The sequence below is a fragment of the Ictalurus punctatus genome, chromosome 18, assembly GCF_001660625.3.
Source record: "Ictalurus punctatus breed USDA103 chromosome 18, Coco_2.0, whole genome shotgun sequence".
Lineage (NCBI taxonomy): Eukaryota > Metazoa > Chordata > Actinopteri > Siluriformes > Ictaluridae > Ictalurus > Ictalurus punctatus.
This window is the reverse complement of record NC_030433.2, coordinates 6,695,001-6,713,069: the sequence shown is the minus strand read 5'-3', so window position 1 is coordinate 6,713,069 and position 18,069 is coordinate 6,695,001. Positions and strand designations below refer to the sequence as shown.

Genomic DNA, 18,069 nt, shown 5'->3' with positions numbered 1-18,069 from the left:
GTGCATCTGATACTTACCTGATGAACCATCTTAGCCAGGTATGTGTTGAGGAATCATAATCATGCATGAACATAGAGGGTCAGAAGAGGCTTCATTATGGCTCAGAAGAGCTCTGTTGCTTATTTAGCCTTTATCAGCACTTTTTTTTTCATTTGGGTCGCAGAATCCAGACACGCAAACCTCCGAGCAAGGCTATAGACATTAAATTCTAATGTGTTTATTCTTTAAACTTTAACAGTCTTCTGGATCATCGTGGCACAATTTACAATGGTTCTTGAGCATGCTGTGTGTTTTTATTTTTAAAACAGGAGGTGGAATATGTGTGTGTTTCTGCATAATTTTGCCACCAGATGGCGGTATGCACATATCTAACATTTTAGCCTGAGCAACATTTGTAAAATACCAAATGGTACAGAGTTTACATGAAATGTGTTGGTAATATTCACATAAAAAGATCATAATAATAATAAAATAACATCACATTTTATACATTTAAAATGCAGCCCAAAGTGCTTTACAGTGTGATGTGAAAAGCAGAGAAGGGGAAAAAAGTTTTATGGTAAAATAGGCAAGTCATGAATATGCATCGAATAGTAGCAGGCAGAAAAAATAAAAATGATAACACTATACAAAAACTGCAAAAAATAATACATATTAAACCTATCCATCCATTTTCCATACCACTTATCCTACACAGGGTTGTGCGGAGCCTGGAGTCTATCCCAGGGGACTCGGGGCACCAGGTCGGGGACACTCTGGACAGGATACCAATCCATGACAGGACACAATCTCACACATACACACACATTCACACACTCTGGACAATTTAGAGATTCCAATCAGCCTACAATTCATGTCTTTGGACTGGAGGAGGAAACCGGAGTACCCGGAGGAAACCCCCAAGGCACAGGGAGAACATTCAAGCTCCGCACACACAGGATTCAAACCCCTACCTCTGAAGTGCGAGGCAAACGTGCTAACCACTAGCCACCATACCTCCCCACCCCCCTCCCTCCCCAAACATACACACATAATACTTAATGCAATAATTAAAATAATATAAACATAACATAAAAGTAAAGTGCCAGTAAAGTAGTGCAAATAATACTTCAATGCAAGCGTGTTGTTTTTTTAAAAATAATTTTTAATGTGTGTTACATGGAGCCTGATGAATGTTTGTTGTTATACAGTTACACATGTTCACGTTATCTAAGACTCACTGGATCCAGTAGATAAGTAATGATTTGCAATAAACCTGCTCCGAGGTCTTCGAGGTCTGGATTTATCTCTCAGTCTGTCTATAGGCATCGTAACATCCGTATCCGTAAAAATCCAATTATAAGTCAATTATTTGAATAAACTCATAAACGATAAATGTAAACGATGTATCTAAAGGCTGTTGCTTTACACAATGTTTATTGTTATGTAAGGAATAAAACCATTGGAGGAGTGCCGTTATGGGAAAATGATCAAAGATGGGGTGGTGTGATTTAAGAATTTTGTATAACATGTACTTTTTAATCATTTATAGTTACGTGTAATGTTGTGATACGTCCACGAAACAATAGAAATGGTTTCTTGAACGCCAGGGCAGCGTAAGTGCTTTTGCGAATACTCCAGATGCACAATTTTTCTCTGAGACGAAAGTCAGATCAGTGGACAGTTTTCCGTCCGCGCTTCATATCTACCAGCTGCAGGCCAGATCAAAGTCATAACACGGATACGTAAGCGTATCCCAGATGTGTGTGCGAATCTCCCAGAGCCGTAAACAAAAGAAGCAAATTGTAGCGCTCTGTAATCAGGCTCCGTTTCTGTGTTGATCCTTCCTCTTTGATTTACGTGTTTGACAAAAACCAAAACTACGGCCTTTTTTCGAGCCCGAATGTGGCACAGCATATACTTACTGTAGGCTGTAATTACCACAGAGAAGCGTAGAGATAAAGAACACTCGAGCACATGTGTGGCGCTATCTGACATGACATGTGTCTCAATCACAGGTGTGTGTGTGTGTGTGTGAAACCGTACCATCGTTGATTCTTGAGAGTCAAAATGGAGAACCTCACACATTCAGAGACTAATAAATCTGTACTGTGTGTAAGGGATGATACAGAGATTCCGAAAATAGGGGTCGTGACCCCACAGGGGGATCAGTTGACTTACAAATGGGATCGTGATAGAAACGTACAATCTCCTCTTGTTAACATGTTAACATGATCAAGAATGAATATTAGGAATATTGTGCTACCTACTGTATGCTGATGACGGACAGTGTATGCTATCATTTTGAAACGTTACTAGGAAAGATGTCGCTTAAGACCGTACTCTCACTAGCGTAAGAGTTCAGCAATAAAAATGGATACATTTCTCCGTGCATCTACCTCTGCTAGTTCCGGAGTTTCATGAAACGACTCAGACTCAGCGGAACAGGAGAGGTCACGAAAACGAACATGGAAATGTATTGAATTTGGATTTATTTTCAAGTCGTAAATGATAAATCTGGAATAAGAAATCTGCAAGCCGTAGAGAGGTTTGAGGATGTGGGCATAAAACGCGCCAGAATAAATCGATTCTCCTAAGGATGTCAGTTTATATTTAGTACAACATGTCATAGCCTATTTTTTATCCATTTATAGTTACGTTTAATGTCACGGAACATCCGTGAAATAAATTCCTGTTATGACTTACATTATAGCAGCTATAAACTTTCTTTCACTTTCTCTTGTTGTCGTCCATCCTGAAGAATTTCCTGTGTCATAAAACAAAGCGCTGACACTGGCGACTCCTTCCAAAACTGTTAAATTGTGATAAGGTTAAGATTTGTAATTAGGTACAGACTACCTCGATTGCCTGTGCAAGAAATTCACACTGAATCCGCATCACTTCTTTTGCACTCTGTACCTTTCATGTTCTCACTTTGAATGCATTATTATTATTATTTTCATTAATATTATTATTAGTATTATTATTGTTGTTGTTGTTGTTGTTGTTGTTGTTGTTGCTGTTGTTGTTGTTCTTCTTCTTCCTCTTCTTCTTCTTCTTCTTCTTCTTTCTCTTATTATTATTATTATTATTATTATTGTTATTATTATTTATACTGTTTTGCAAAAGTTTTCATCCCCCCATGTTTTTTTTTTTTCTGGTGTAAAAAAAGGGAAATGTACCTCTATTTGAAAATAACTGAAAATAAAATGTTTTTTTTAAAAACACTTAGATAATAGATAATAAAAATAAAAACGCAAAGCAACCCTAGTACACCTGGTGAAGATCCGTTATTCATCAAAACAAGCTCTGCAAAAAAAAATAACAAATTTGCATTGAATGTAATAATCACAAGAGCTCTGTCTCATAGATCATGAGGTGAATATATTGTAAAAGTTCCATGAAAAAGCTTTTGTTTACTGTTCTGTTTGTTTTTAATTGCTTTTTGTGGAATGCATACTAAACGATATGAGAACAAAACAAAAGGACACTAAAAATGTATGAATTAAATTGAAAACATTCATGCTGCAACCACTGAAACCCAAAACCCACATGAAACAAATTGCCTTTCCAGACTTCTTTGTCAGAGGATTTTTTTTTTGTGTAATAGTTAGAAAGAAAATCAGGTCTGAATGGGATTTTAAAAAAAAACACAACACAAAGCATCATGTGATCAGGAAATGGGTCAAGGGGGAAAAACACACACGCTTTTATATAGTGTCTCCTGCTCAGAGCTGGCTGTGAGTTACAGTCCTCCTCTCAACACCTGGGATACGTGTAGACAACTAGTACTAAAATTAACTCATCGGCATAACACACACACACACACACACACACACACACACACACACACACACACACTGGGAAGTGAGGGAGGGATGGTAAACAGAAGCTACTTGCTTGCACATTTCTTTTAGCTCTGTGTACATGCAGGTTGTTGTAGATCGCTGAAAAGTGTTAGTCAATAAACGTTGATGAAGCTGTTGGAAAACTAAAACTGTTACAAAGCGCTGACACTGGAGACTCCTTCCATAAATATTCAGTAAACATGTTCTTACACAGTCCCTCCAAGATTTGCGACTGCAGAAATGAACACAAAATCAAGCGAATGCCGCAATATTCCGAGGCGCTCCTAATTTTTCAAAATGAGGTTTCCTGCAGATTTGGGTTTCAGGTTTCCTGCAGCTTTGGGTCACGTGACGTCACGTGACGTCATCACAGCACGCGTTCAGCTACACCTGAATATGAGTACAACTAAAAGGTCTTATTTACCAACAAACATTACTGCAGAACAGTTTTGTGTGATTGCAATTCCATCAATTTCTGCTTACAGTAAACCTCACCATACTGGCGATTACACGTTTTTCCACCATACAAGCCCTTACATAAGTTGGTATAACATATCACAACAAGCGCATTAATATACACCTGTGATTTGAACTACTGTCAGAGCTTATAGAACACATATAAGCTGTTATAGAAAACCTTCTGACCAATCACAGCGTTGTAGTGCAGTTCGTCCGTCAATTTCGACGAAGACCGAAGTTTCCAGGGGCGCAGTAACTCATGCACCATTCATACACCCACTCATACACCCATTCATACACTACGGACACTTTTGGAAAGCCAATCCGCCTACCATGCATGTCTTTGGACTGGGGGAGGAAACCGGAGTTCCCGGAGGGGACCCCCAAACCTGGAGGTGTGAGGCGAACGTGCTAACCACTAAGCCACCGTGCACCCACCAGCGTTGTGGTATACTGTAAGGCTAAGGGATAAGCTACATTGATTGTTTTCAAGACCTTCCTGGATTTCGACCTTTCCGTGGACTTACACGGCCAAGCGCAGGAGCTTGCGTTACCTGCGCCACACTGGGAATAGAAAAAGTCAATTAATCAATTTAATTCCCAATGGTGGTCCTCTGCAGTCTAATTTCCCTTCTATAACATGCCTTATATGTCTTGTTAGCTCATTATTAGGGAGTAAAATCAAATGTCAGCAACGTGTGGAGCAAACACGATGATATGCAGCACATGCGAGACTGAGAACCGCAAGTCTAATTATTATAAAGCCAGCCGTAGTTAAATCGAGTCTGGTCTCATAGGACATTCCTCAGTCACCTGCTTTCTCTTACTAACACACACTGACACGCACACACACTGTACACCAGCTGCTCTCTCTGATACGTTCCTATGGAGATGCTATCAGAGCTAACGGCTAACAGAAGGGGCCTATTGGCAGTAAAGTTGAGGCCGCGATTAACTGGAGCTTTGAGGTTGTCATGATAAAGCCACTGGCATAGTTTAATAATGAGCAGTGGGTGAGATCTGTGCTACTGCCATAAGTACTTAAATCATGTTTCCTATGAGCAGGATGAAAGGTGGTAGAACATTATTAGGATGTTTCGACAGTTCTACAGTTAAATGTCGCAAAAAGAACTCGTTCTAAAAACGTCTGCTACGTACAGTACATAATCGTTTGCTTTGCTGTGTACGGTGCTATTAGAAGGTCGCTCACGTGAATTAGTGTTAAATGTTCGAACCGACACTCAGACAATACAACCCTAATAGTAACACAAATTTATAGAACGTAAACGTTCTGAAAACGTTCTGAAATGTACCATTTTTAGCTTGGATCGCGGCTTGATCCGATCGATCCGAGCGCAAGCTACGCACACCTGGGGTTATCTCGAAAGAACCTTCACCGGAAACATCTAATGACATCACACCCTTTAAAAACGTACGATTGGTCCGAAATGCTGTTAATAAACTTTGTACTTCATAATTGGGTTTTAAAATGGACGTCTAATTTTTTTCCACGCACTTTCATGTCACATACTATTCATTCATAACTATTCATTAAGAGTCAGTAATTGATGCATGATACATTTTGTGTATCACGGTTATATAATGTACCAGTCCAGTGTATGTGTTTCTATACTGTACATTGTCTTTATTATGTATGCATAATAAAAATGACATCATTTGACCGTTATTCAGTATCAGTACAGACGTATATGTTCAGCAAAAAGCCCTGAAATACGATTTACGATGCGTGTCATCTGGGACCACAGCCTTAAAAGCAAACTTAAAAGATCAAGGGGACCAGAAGATAACACGAGATTAAAAACATGGAGACACACAGACACACACACACACACACACACACACAGAAGGACTGGTGCTCTTTAAAGTGTACAGATTTGAGGAAAACGTTTGTGAACCATATGCTAGGTTTGACTCAAGCATTCCAATGAAAAAGTGTCCTTAATATTGTTACAAGAGCAAAAATTGAATTGTATTGTAGCTAACTTTCTATTTCCCACACCCACAAAGGGTACTGTTTGGTGATTGTTGCTATAGTTACATCTCGAACGTCGTTATCTCGCTCTATTCCTGTCATCCTGTATCATATTCCATCAATATGTTTTGCAACAATAAGGTTGTGAAGGTCTCGGGAGAGCTCTTTGCTTTTACCCATCATGAAATGTTTCTTGTGTGACACCTTGGTATTGAAAAGCCTTTTTATAGACCATCAGTTTACTAACCCAGCTGATATTAATTTGCACAGATAGGGGGTATAATTACTTACGGATTTCAGCAGGTTCCTTGCCTTACCTTGCCTTGGAGAACTGCTTTTTCTTAGCGTGTTCAATGCTCGTGTCATTCCACTTTATTACACATGACTTTATTTATGGACTTTAATGTCGTGAAATCTTTAGATTTCCGGATTTCTTGAGTTAATACTGACGTCTGGTGAAAATTTCATGTGAATATCCTCATTGGAAATATATTTACTGAAAAAAATGTTAGTATCTGCAGCTTTGATTAGTTCCAAAAACAACACCTCAACCAATCAGAAGCAAGTATTTTCACTTAACGTTGTGCTACGTTTATCTACAGGTAGCTTATTTTTCTAGTATTGACTAGAGATAAAAATGTGAAAAATTTTAGACCAATAACTAAAAAAAACATCTATTTCATTCTATCGACGGAATCTTGCTCTGAAAATCTCACAGCGTTGCGGTGTCCAAATATTTCTTTTCCTGCAGGAGAAAATCATATCGCAGCCTTCGGAATATTTTGCAGCTTGTTGCCAGAAAAGTGGACAAAACACATGATGCAGGCCATTCACAAGCTTAACCTTGTGATTTAAGAAAATAGACATGAGCCAATAGTGGGGGAAAACAGAGCTGGCTGTTGTGTCTGTTTTTTTCTTGGGGGGGAAAAAAAGATTAAACAGAGCTTTTATTATCAAGTATCAGACACACAAGACACTTAATGCTACTTAATGATAGTGAAGGTTGCAAAAAAGAAATAAAAATAGCTAGCTAACTAATGTAATGCTATTCATTCAATCACTACATTCCCTCCAAAAAAAACCCCCCAAAACACCAAACTAGGGCTGGCTACAATCACGTGTTTGTTTGTTTGTTTTTCTCCACATCAATGAAAAAATGAGTGAGGTGAAAATCTGGAGCTCCTCTATAGCTTGCTATTGAGTTAATTCCAATAAGTTGTAGAAATATTGGAAATAAAACTAAATCCGACTCATTAGTGCTACGATTTTGGTGTCGTTTCTCCAACAGTCTGACAGGATTTGGTCTACATCTGTACAGCTGTTTCCTTACAGCCACTCGAAGAAGTCCTTTTCCTTTCCTTCACTCTGTCACACTCTCAACATCTTCCATCTCTCTCTCTCTCTCTCTCTCTCTCTCTCTCTCTCTCTCTCTCACTTGGTCTAAGGATTCATTCTTCTCTCTTTCGGTCTCTCTGGACGGTGAGACAAAGCTAGCACTGTCCCATCTGCCGTCCGCTGTCGTGTATTGGTGGTTTTGATTCACTTCACCATGACCAGAAATATGACATAACCTTTGACCTTCAGAACAAAGAGCTCTTCATGACATGCCTGTTTTCAATTGTAAAAAAAAAAAAAAAAAAAAAAAAGACTAATGTTTATTCGCCTTCTCTCACTCTCTCGCTCTCTTTTAAAAGCAACCTGGTCAGGGTTACGGTCACAGATCTGCGATGTAGAGCACTGGCTGTATTTCGGTGACCAAATTGTGCTGTTTTTGGAGAAAAGACAAACGCTAGTCAAATAGGAAATCCTTCTGAAATGAGTCACAAGGCTGATTTTGACAGCTGATTGGAGCAGGGTAATGTTACATGACAGTAATACGACATTTCTGATATTTGAAAAGTACCAAACAAGTCCATATCAGACTAATGTTTATATAATGTCATAATATACACGACCTGGTTACACATGCTACAGTATAACACGTTAAACAGGATCTTCAGAAGGATCACTGTCGTCATCTTTCTTTTCCAGACTTTTTCCGTCCGCTTTTGGAAGATGGATCAACTCACAGAATCCGATCTATAATTATGTGGCAAAACCCTGTCAGGTTGATTTTTATTTGGTCCTCCGTCTTTTCCGCATAAAAGAGTCAAGAGAGGGTCATTCGGCTTGTAATGGTTTGCGCATACAATGTATTAAATGAAATACATGTGGTATTAAATAATTTTCCAGTCATGTTAACATGATGAAAGAACCATTCAGAGGAAATTCAGGAGAATTATTTGGCTATGAAGAACCACTGTAATCGGCATTAAAAAAGCTGTAGCTGTGTTCGAAATGATCTTTAAACCTCAAATGCCGTTTAAGGTATTTCTTACCTCATAGGGTTTGAATATTGTTAGAATATTACTATTAGAATATTATCTAATCTAATTGGTCAAATCTAATTGACATCACCGGAACAGCTCTGCACTATGAGGAATTTTATTTCTCAGACAGATCCTTCAAGGTATTGTGGAGGGGAGGTATTTCTGGAACTTAGCTCACAACTGGGGTTCCTCAGGGGTCAGTTCTTGGTCCACTGCGCTCTTCTATTTATATTACATCTCTGGGGCAGGTGATTGAGTCTCATGGCTTCTCATATCATTGCTATGCTGATGACACCCAGCTCTATTTGTCCTTCCAGCCGGATGATCCGTCTCCACACGAATCTCTGCTTGCTTGTCGGACATCTCGGACTGGATGAGGGAACACCACCTTAAGCTCAACTTGGCAAAATCTGAGCTTCTCGTCATCTCAGCCTGCCCCTCAATCAACCACAACCTCACTGTACAGCTCGGCTCAACCACACTCAAGCCAACCAGGACAGCCAGGAACGTCGGGGTGACTTTTGATGACAACTTGACCTTTACAGACCACATCTCAACAATTGCACGGTCCTGTAGGTTCATCCTGTACAACATCAAGAAAATCAGACCCTATCTGACCGAACAGGCTATGTTGTATTTCCTCATTTGTAAGTCACTTTGGATAAAAGCATCTGCTAAATGAATAAATGTAAATGTAAATGTGGTCAGAAGGAGCCAATTCATTTTCTATGAAATGAACTCTGGCTGTTATAGACAGGTATATTTTAATCGTTCTAATATGTTATTTTTTTACATTGGGCTTTAATAAATAGATTTAAAACCTGCTCTGATTTAACAATGAAGAATGGCTCTATGGTAATATAGTGAAGTTTTTTATAGTGAAGGAGACGTTTATTCAACATTTATGGATTTAAGGAGTCTCCAGCGTTAGCGCTTTGTAAAAGTCAGTATGTTTTTCCACCACATGAAAGTCTTCAGGACAGATAATGTTACGCTTTCTGGTTTCTCAGTAACACGACAAGCTGCGTGCTATTTTTTTTCCGCCTTATTAACTTTAAGAGAAAGAAAGCGAATGAAAGAAATCGGTGAGGGAATAATTGCTGCTATAACGCTGTAAGTGATGACAGGAACTAACTTGTTTCATGTACGTTCCACATCACTAAATGTAACCTTAAATGGATAATTAGTACATTTATTTTTTTAAAGATGTAATCGCAAATTACTGTGGTATATGAGGAACATAATCGCTTTCAGAGCGCTCACAGTAACTCTGTTTTGTGTCCGGCTGCATCACATGACCTCTTCCTTCATTATTTTCCTATAACAGGATACAAAATGTGTGTTATCTGACTGATTGCATTAGATTTGACAGTAAAATTTATGTAAACTTGACTTCCCCCTAACTGTAATTTAAGCTCTTACATTGAAGCCAAGCAGCTCTTTATTTGACCTACTGCTTCAAGGGCTTCACCTTTCTACCTTTCTACCTTTCTGACTGCAGTTGTTCTCTCTTTCTCCCCCTCCCCCTCACTCACTACAGCCACAACCTGAGAGGGGGTGGGATTTGCAATTAGGGTTGCCAGATTGTGGTTTTACCATTCTTTTTGGATAATATAAATATATATTTATTTGTAAATTTCATATTTGTGCTGTAAATAGGGAGTATAAGAAGTGGAAATAGGACTCCGATACCATAGGACATGTGTCCAGCACCTTAATATTCTTTAATTAGTAGGTGAAATACCTGAATGGTACATTATGGCCTATTACAATTCAGAAGTATTTGAATATTGGACACTAACCAATCTCATAAATCCAACTGTGTGAAGGGAACAAACTGTACTTTGCATGCTGTACTTTAAATAAATTACGTAACTATGATTCGACTTAACCTTTAATACACTCTAAAGGATAAAACCGCGATTCATAATGTTGCCGTGCAAGTGATCATGGTACTAATCTCTACATTTCAGGCTTCTTGTTGCATTTTTCTGGCCTAGAATTTAACAAATCTTGAGGCTTATGTAGTTTTAGTCAAGAGGGTGGCCAGTTTGCAGAAGAGTAAAGACTAGTCCATTTTTAATTGCAATTTTTTATTACATTTATCATGGGGGCTCATGCCTAAATGTTGCAATCACACAAAAGGGTGTGTGTAGAAACTGGCAGTCCATTTATTAATCTCCAGTGGCATCTCAGGTTTATGAAGTACAAAACATCTCAGGTTTATGAAGTACAGCCAAATTATTATTATTATCTGTATTATTTGCAGCAATGACCAGTTCTCATATTGCAATAAAGAGGCCTACATAAAACACACACACACACACACACACACACACACACACACACACACACACTATATATATATATATATATATATATATATATATATCAACAGAAAACATGGGGAAACATTTATACCAAATATTTGTTGTGCAAATGTTTCTAATTTTGATTAGGTAATCCAATAAAATTTTCACTGCAGTCCTCAAATGACTTTTAACATGTTTTAGCAATGTTAAACATCAAGTTTTAGCAATGTTAAACATCAAGCAACTTGCATCACTTAATTCTGTGTGCAATGCAAATAAACCAGAATCCTTATAGAAACAGTTTTTTAGTATTAGAGTTTATTCTAGGAGATCCAGAAAGTTTTACGTGAAATGAAATGAAAGGTGTTTGTGCCATAAATGTTACTATGTTTTATACAGAAAGAAATAAAAAACAATATAGGTATTTTACCATACATGGATTATAAGCTGTGCATTTAGTGGGTGTTTAGTGCCTGCGTCTGAGTGACTCCACGATTGGGGCGCCGTTTGTTTTCCATTGATATTACATGTACGATCATGTATGTAAAGTGAAGTTTAAAAAAAAATTAAAACTCAGGTAAAGTGTCTTTCAAAATAACGCATGCGCATGGTTTAAATAAACTTAAACCATAAATAAAACCTACAAAACCTACAGCACCTATGAGTAGCATTTTTGCCTATCTCAGCCCACTGTCAATATACTTCATTTTACCTGTCAGAATAATTACTAATATACTTCAAAAGTCTTATTATTTTTGCATTCATTTGTCAATCCATTTAACATCTCATGCTTCAAAACATGCTTTTACATGAACCGTCTGTTCTAGGTTATGAAAAATGTGCTTTTTACATTCACTCAGCACCCGAACACATTTTCCCGGACCAGGAAGCTACGTCATCTGAATTTCCTGAAGATCATAGGAAGAAGAAAATGTTCTCATTCTTTGTTCTTTATTATCGTTGATGTTCTGACATTGACCGGTGAGGTCACTTTGAATATACAAGTGCAACATATTATCTTATATAAAATATAGACCGAAAGTAAATTATTAATGAAAGAAAACCGATTTCCGTTAATCCATTCCATTAGCATGGATGCTAGTTAACCACATTTTCTGTATTAGCTAATGCTATGCTAAAAAAACAAACAAACAAAAAACTCAACCTTGTTTATGCATCTGAACAACAAAACCTTTAACAAAAAACTTTAAAGAAATTTAAATGAAATGTAGCTTGAGTTGGGTTAATAAATGGGTTTTGATTTTATTAAATCTATGTTTTCTTTGAGAATCAAAGTTGGAAAATTATTAAAAATGTAACATTTCATTTATTAAGGAGTTAATGGCCTCCACGTTGTCATAAGTTTGCTATGATGAGGAGATTTTAAAATGAAAATGAAAATTAATCTCCCTTGTTTAAAAAAAAAAAAAAAAAAAAAAAAAGTCGAATTGTTAGTTTTGTCCAATCTGGCAACCCGGGTTTGAATCGATTCCGCCATGCTGAGACGCTCTCACTAACTTGTCACGCTTATTCAAGCCACCGCGAGCCGTTTTAAATCGCCGGTGGACATCGAAAAAAAACCCCGTTTTAATCACCAGGTTAGTGTGTTTATTTAACATTTATTTCAGTTCCGTGTTTTAGTTTATATTGTTAGTTGTTTTGTTTTTTTGAGGAATAACCTGAGGAGTAACTGTGCGCGAGCCTGTGTTAGTTGGACTTTGTGTTTGCGTGCACTTGTTACTGAGGTACTCAAGCGCAGCGGTTTATTTATTTTTTATTTAAAGGGATTTTTATGTATAAAAATGTATTTGACGTGTGCTTTTAAAAAAAACAACAACATCAAACGCGAGATTAAATATATTGGATGCGATAATGACGAGTTTTATATGGTTTATGCTTTAATTCGTTATAAATGTGAATTAAAACCTGTGCTGAAAGCGGCGCGTGTATCTCGGGGTGATTTGTCCTCTTGAGGTATTTTCTATTGCCATAGCAACAGTTTCGTGCCTGAACTAGCTAGCATGGTTTGGTGCTTTAATTCACAGTTCTGTCACTTTTAACAGCAACGAATTTTCGGGGGGAAACAGCTCGTTTTTTGAGATATTTTTGCGTCTTTGGTTTTAAAATAAAGAGCTGAATATCAGCCTGTCTGGGTTTTAAAGGTCATTCAGGGTGTTTGGGAATAAATTAGCGACTCCTTCATTTAAACAACAAAAGGCTCTGTTGTCAGGAGTGTGTGCTCCATAAAGTGCTCAAGGTGTGTGTGTGTTTGGTGGGATTTAACTCTGGACCCTGGCTTGAACTCAAAAGTTATGAAAACATTTCAGCCACCAGACCCTGTGTGGAAACTCAGACTTTGTCCAAATTGAGGACAAAATTGCATCAAGAGGCACTAAAAGCTGAAATTCTGTGTTTGTAAGAGGAATAAAATACTTTTGGGAGAGTGCTGTGATAGGAAAGTAATCAGTTACGCATTGGACTGCGTCACATCACCTTGAAAACAGTGTGGCCCATAAATAAGGTTCGAAACATGACCTTGTGAACGTACGTGATGGAAAAAAAAAACCCCAACAGGTCCAAACAGCTTTGTCGTGTTTTGCTCTTATCTGGGTATCTTGGCATACTACAAAACGGACGAAACTGGTTCATCGTTCTTCCAGTCAACTTCTGGGTTCGTTTCAGACAACAAAGCTAAGCTGAGCTGAACGTTCAAGTCGAACGTTTCAAGTGTTCTCGAGTTTCAGGCTGACATAACTGGAGTGCTTCTGTTTGTTCATTATTTTAGAAGTCCTTTGTGTAACTACAATTTGTTTGTTTGTTCTTTTTTTTTTTGTTTAAAAAAAACCCTGAATCTTGCCTAATTTAGAAATAAAAATCAGCCAACATGTATCTGGGTAACCCTTAGACACTTTGAGAAGATATTCAGACCTAGTAAATGCCATTCCAAGTCCACAACGTTCAGGAAGTGGTGTTGTAGGAAAACGATCAACGACAAGATGGTTTGATGTGGCCTGACATGAAGCGTCCCTCACAGACCATTTCCCAATAAAGCAGAAAGTATGCTTCACTTTTTACGCGTACTCTTGGAACAGTGATTTTTCTAACATTATACTTTTGCACTATTTAGTTGTTCCACAAGGTGGCAACAGTGACCCAGGGCCATTGATTCTCAAGGTAGCTGAAGAAAAAAAACGAGACGGGAGCGAGTGCAGGTCAGAAAGTACCCGCGTTTGTATAATCCTAGCCTTAAATAGTATAAGGATTTGTACACGGGTGCTAATCGTGGCGAGATATTGCCCGAGCACTGTTCTTCGTGGTGGTGTGGTTCTTCTTCGTTGTCGTCCTTCACACCAAAAGACCTTCTTTACTGCTCCGTACTGACTCTTGTAGGCCAGGAGGGGTAGTGCAAGTTGTAGTAATCCGCACGCCTCGACCGCCTGCGTACGCGTACATGTCGGATGGAGTATATTTCTGAAAGGCTACCCGACTATACGACTGCGTATACGCTAGCGTACGCGTTAAAAAAAAACAACAAAAAAAAAAAACTAACTATACCTGAGGCTTAACGGCACATCCTAAAGTGTTCTCTTCGTCTTTTACCACAGCAGTTAGACTTTACATACTTTTGAAATCTGTTTATAGTTACAGTTTTCCCGTCGTCACTTACATTATAGCAGCTATAAACGGGTAATAAGTTAAGAGCTTGTCGTGTTACCAAGAAACCGGAAAAAGCATAAACTCGTCTGTCCGAAGACTTTCCCGTGGTGGAAAAATAGTAAATCTCTGGAGACTCCTTCCATACATAACAGAACATACAGAAAATTTCACCGTATCAATGATTGTATGTTATTTTTATCATTTTTTCGGCGGGGGGGGGGATATGTTATGCTTATACTATAGAAGCTAACTTGTAAGGTTTGAACCCGTAATTTCTGAAATCTATCTGACAAGCTTTAATCTCGGATATGTTTGGGATCTGTCGATTTGCTCTTGAGTGCATCCCAATGGTGAATTTGGCAAGTTTCACAAATTTCTGCTTTTCCATTTGTATGGAAGTCCTCAGGGTTGGTGTTTTTAAAAACAACAACCAAAAGCTCAAGCTTGATTTAGCTAGCTTTTTGAAGTTGGAAAATTTTAGTCAGGATGTTTTATTACTTCCCCGTCGCCCGTGCTGCCTGATTCATGCTTTATTCACCGAATGATTCGTTCTTATTCACGGCCAGTCGCTTGGAAGTTAATTAGAGTACATGCCGTCATGCTCGTCTTTCCACATCGAGTTTCTTCCCTCGGATTCCCCCGAGGCGGCTTTATTTTGATGAAGCGAGGCCTGTGTTTTGCATTCATGTCGATAACACGTCCTTGATTTTGTTTTTTGGTCTCGCTTTCACGCCGGACTTTTTACAGAAAGTATGTTTAATACGTCCTGGTGTCGTAAAATGGGAAATGAAACGCTACGGTGTGATTAGTACCATGTAAAAGGAGTCTCCAGTGTCAGTGTTTGATCTCTTGATGTTTATGTTCTGAACAAAGCACTCACGTTTTGTGCAGGATGGACAGAAAGGATCAAACAGACCTGTTGTTTTTCCTTCTCAGCCATGCGCTGTTAGGTAGTAAAACATTAGCCTACAAGATACAGTTTCACCTGAATCCGTAATAAAATATATAAATAAATAAATATATATATATATATATATATATATATATATATATATATATATATATATATATATATATATATATATATATAAATAAAATTTTTTAAAAACATCATGATGGAATCAGCACTCCTTCTCGAAGGTTGCCAGCTGTTGCTTTTCTGAATAATTCCAACCGCATGGGGAAATGATTTTGCTGAGTAATACGCAACTAGTCCTGTGACGGGAAATAATTCGGTATGTAAAGTAGCTTAGTCGTCATGAAGTCATGGACACAGTATGACTGTGTGTTTATGGCATTACTTCATCGTAGAAATTAGTCGCTTTTGTGTTTTTTTGCCAGTCAGCCTTGTACATTTGCGTGCGAACCAGGAACGTTTTCCTCTACTGCATCATTTACATCAGTCTGTACCTATTATTGAAAGTATAGCTATTATTTTTCCCCCCGTAATAACTAGTAAAGTGAACAATCAACACAAAACAGCAACAAGCTCCAAAAAAAAAAAGTATCTAGGCAGAGCTAGCTAATTTGGTTCGGTTTAAGTTAGGTTTATTTGCGTTAATTAGCTCGTTAATTTTGGAAGTGGGAACTCGGAGCTCAGAATTACGTCATTTTCGATCTCCGTGCTTACAGTCAGTGTTATAGATTGAAGGAGCGCATACAAATGTATGTCGATTGATCTAAAGCAAATACTTGTGTGTGTGTGTGTGTGTGTGTGTGTGTGTGTGTGTGTGTGTGTGTGTGTGTGTATACACTGTACTCAATAACTTAATTAAACATGTGAAGCAGCCATTTTGATTTGGCGCCATTTGCTGAACTCGAGGGTGAGGAGACCATCCCGAGTTCCTGATTAGAAATTCCAAGTTGAGGGGGTGTTTTCGTTTTGTTTTTTCTAGTCGAGGCCGGAAATCGCGAGTTACAACCTTTAACTAATGAGCTAGTCTGGAGTTACATTCGTTTTTACGTTACGACATAAAACGCAAAATAGTAACAAGCTACAAAAAAAAAAAGAAGACAAAATTAAACGGTTTGTTGCCTGACATGATAACGTCAGAGTTTATTTTATTTGTTGTTGTTGTTGTTCGTGAACTACTGTTCGATGCATATTGGGCGTGTCGATGTTTGCGCCCGTATATTAGGACTCGATGTGGCCGAGAACGAATACCAGGATCAATAAAATGGACTTTATTGTGGTTGCTGTTTGCTGAGTTTTATCAGGTCGGTTGTAAAAGTCAGGTGGGACGTTTTGCCACCAGACAGTCTACGGGCGTCGTCACAACGGCGGCTCCGATCCTCTGCTAATCGCATGTCCTAGTAAACCATTATCGCAGTGAAAGGGCAGAGCGAGCTGAGCTCTGTTCCAGCGTTTAGACGAATACGATCGGGCGAGAGCGGTCCACAAGGTGCAAGTCGAGTATCTTTTTCTCTACAGAGAGACCGAATACAGGCAGGCTTTGTGTCACTTTGCCAACATCTTTCAGTGTGTGTACGGAGAGCAGCGGGAACAGCAGCGATGAGACAGGTGGGTGCCCTTATTCTGTTACAATGCTGGAAAGTACCCGCTCTTCTACAGATGCCCTGTCGCCCTCGCTTCAGAGCCATCCATTATTAGACAAATTACAAACCTAATAAAGTCTCGGTCGCTTACGAAGACCAGTGTCGGCGTTTAGCCCACGGCGACGTGTTCGGCAAAAGCTTTCGATCACGTGGTATAAAAGTTCAGCTCTTCTTACATTTCGCCCACGGTTTAACGCTTCGGTTAGAGGTCTTGACGAGGAACATCAGACTTTGTCCTCTGTAGCGCTATGACTCTCTAGCCAGCGAAGTTTTCCACCTGTGGCAAAACCCGTACGTTCGCATATGAGACGCTACACCGTGAAATAAGTGCACAGCCGGAAGCTTATCTGCATGCGGTTTAACTGATTCACAATCACCCGCTCGTCCCAGGAGATTCCTCAGGCGAAGGACAGCAGAGCTCATGTTAATGACCTGTCCCCTGAAGGCTCAGGCAGACCCAAGCTTGTGTTATTTAAATGTATTGATTTATTTTTAAACAGTGCGACTAATTTAAATTCTAATAAACGGTACCAATTACGCAGCTAAAATGTAAAAATTTGCTTTGTGGAAATCAAACATTTGTCGTGTACGGTTGCATGGCGGTTGTTTTTTTTGGTAGGTTTTGTACTGTACATACGCGCCATCTCGTCCTCCTTTTATAGGATGCAGTTATTTGAATCCTAATTGAGCGGCAGGTCTTTTTTTACTTTCGTTTGGATCTCTTGATTTGATGTCGATAACTGAGATTTTCATTCCAGATTTTCATTCAAATAAATAAGCGATTTTACGTAAACTCAACGGCGTAATCCCTATCTAAAAATTGTAGTAACTCATCACCAGTTATACGATTTGGCACTGATCCATCGATTCGCGGACTCGGGAGCTCGTGAAAGATA

General features: G+C 38.6%; 1 protein-coding gene across 3 annotated transcripts in view; it reads left to right on the top strand.

Moving 5' to 3' along the window:
- Positions 1–12,441: 12,441 nt before the first annotated feature.
- The window catches only part of sema4d (sema domain, immunoglobulin domain (Ig), transmembrane domain (TM) and short cytoplasmic domain, (semaphorin) 4D), a 66,984-nt gene continuing 61,356 nt past the window's right edge, over positions 12,442–18,069 (top strand). For all 3 annotated transcript variants that reach the window (XM_047162056.2, XM_017492707.3, XM_017492713.3), the window contains exon 1: positions 12,442–12,558. The gene's annotated coding sequence lies outside the window, so the exon portion shown is untranslated. The remainder of the gene's footprint in view (positions 12,559–18,069) is intronic.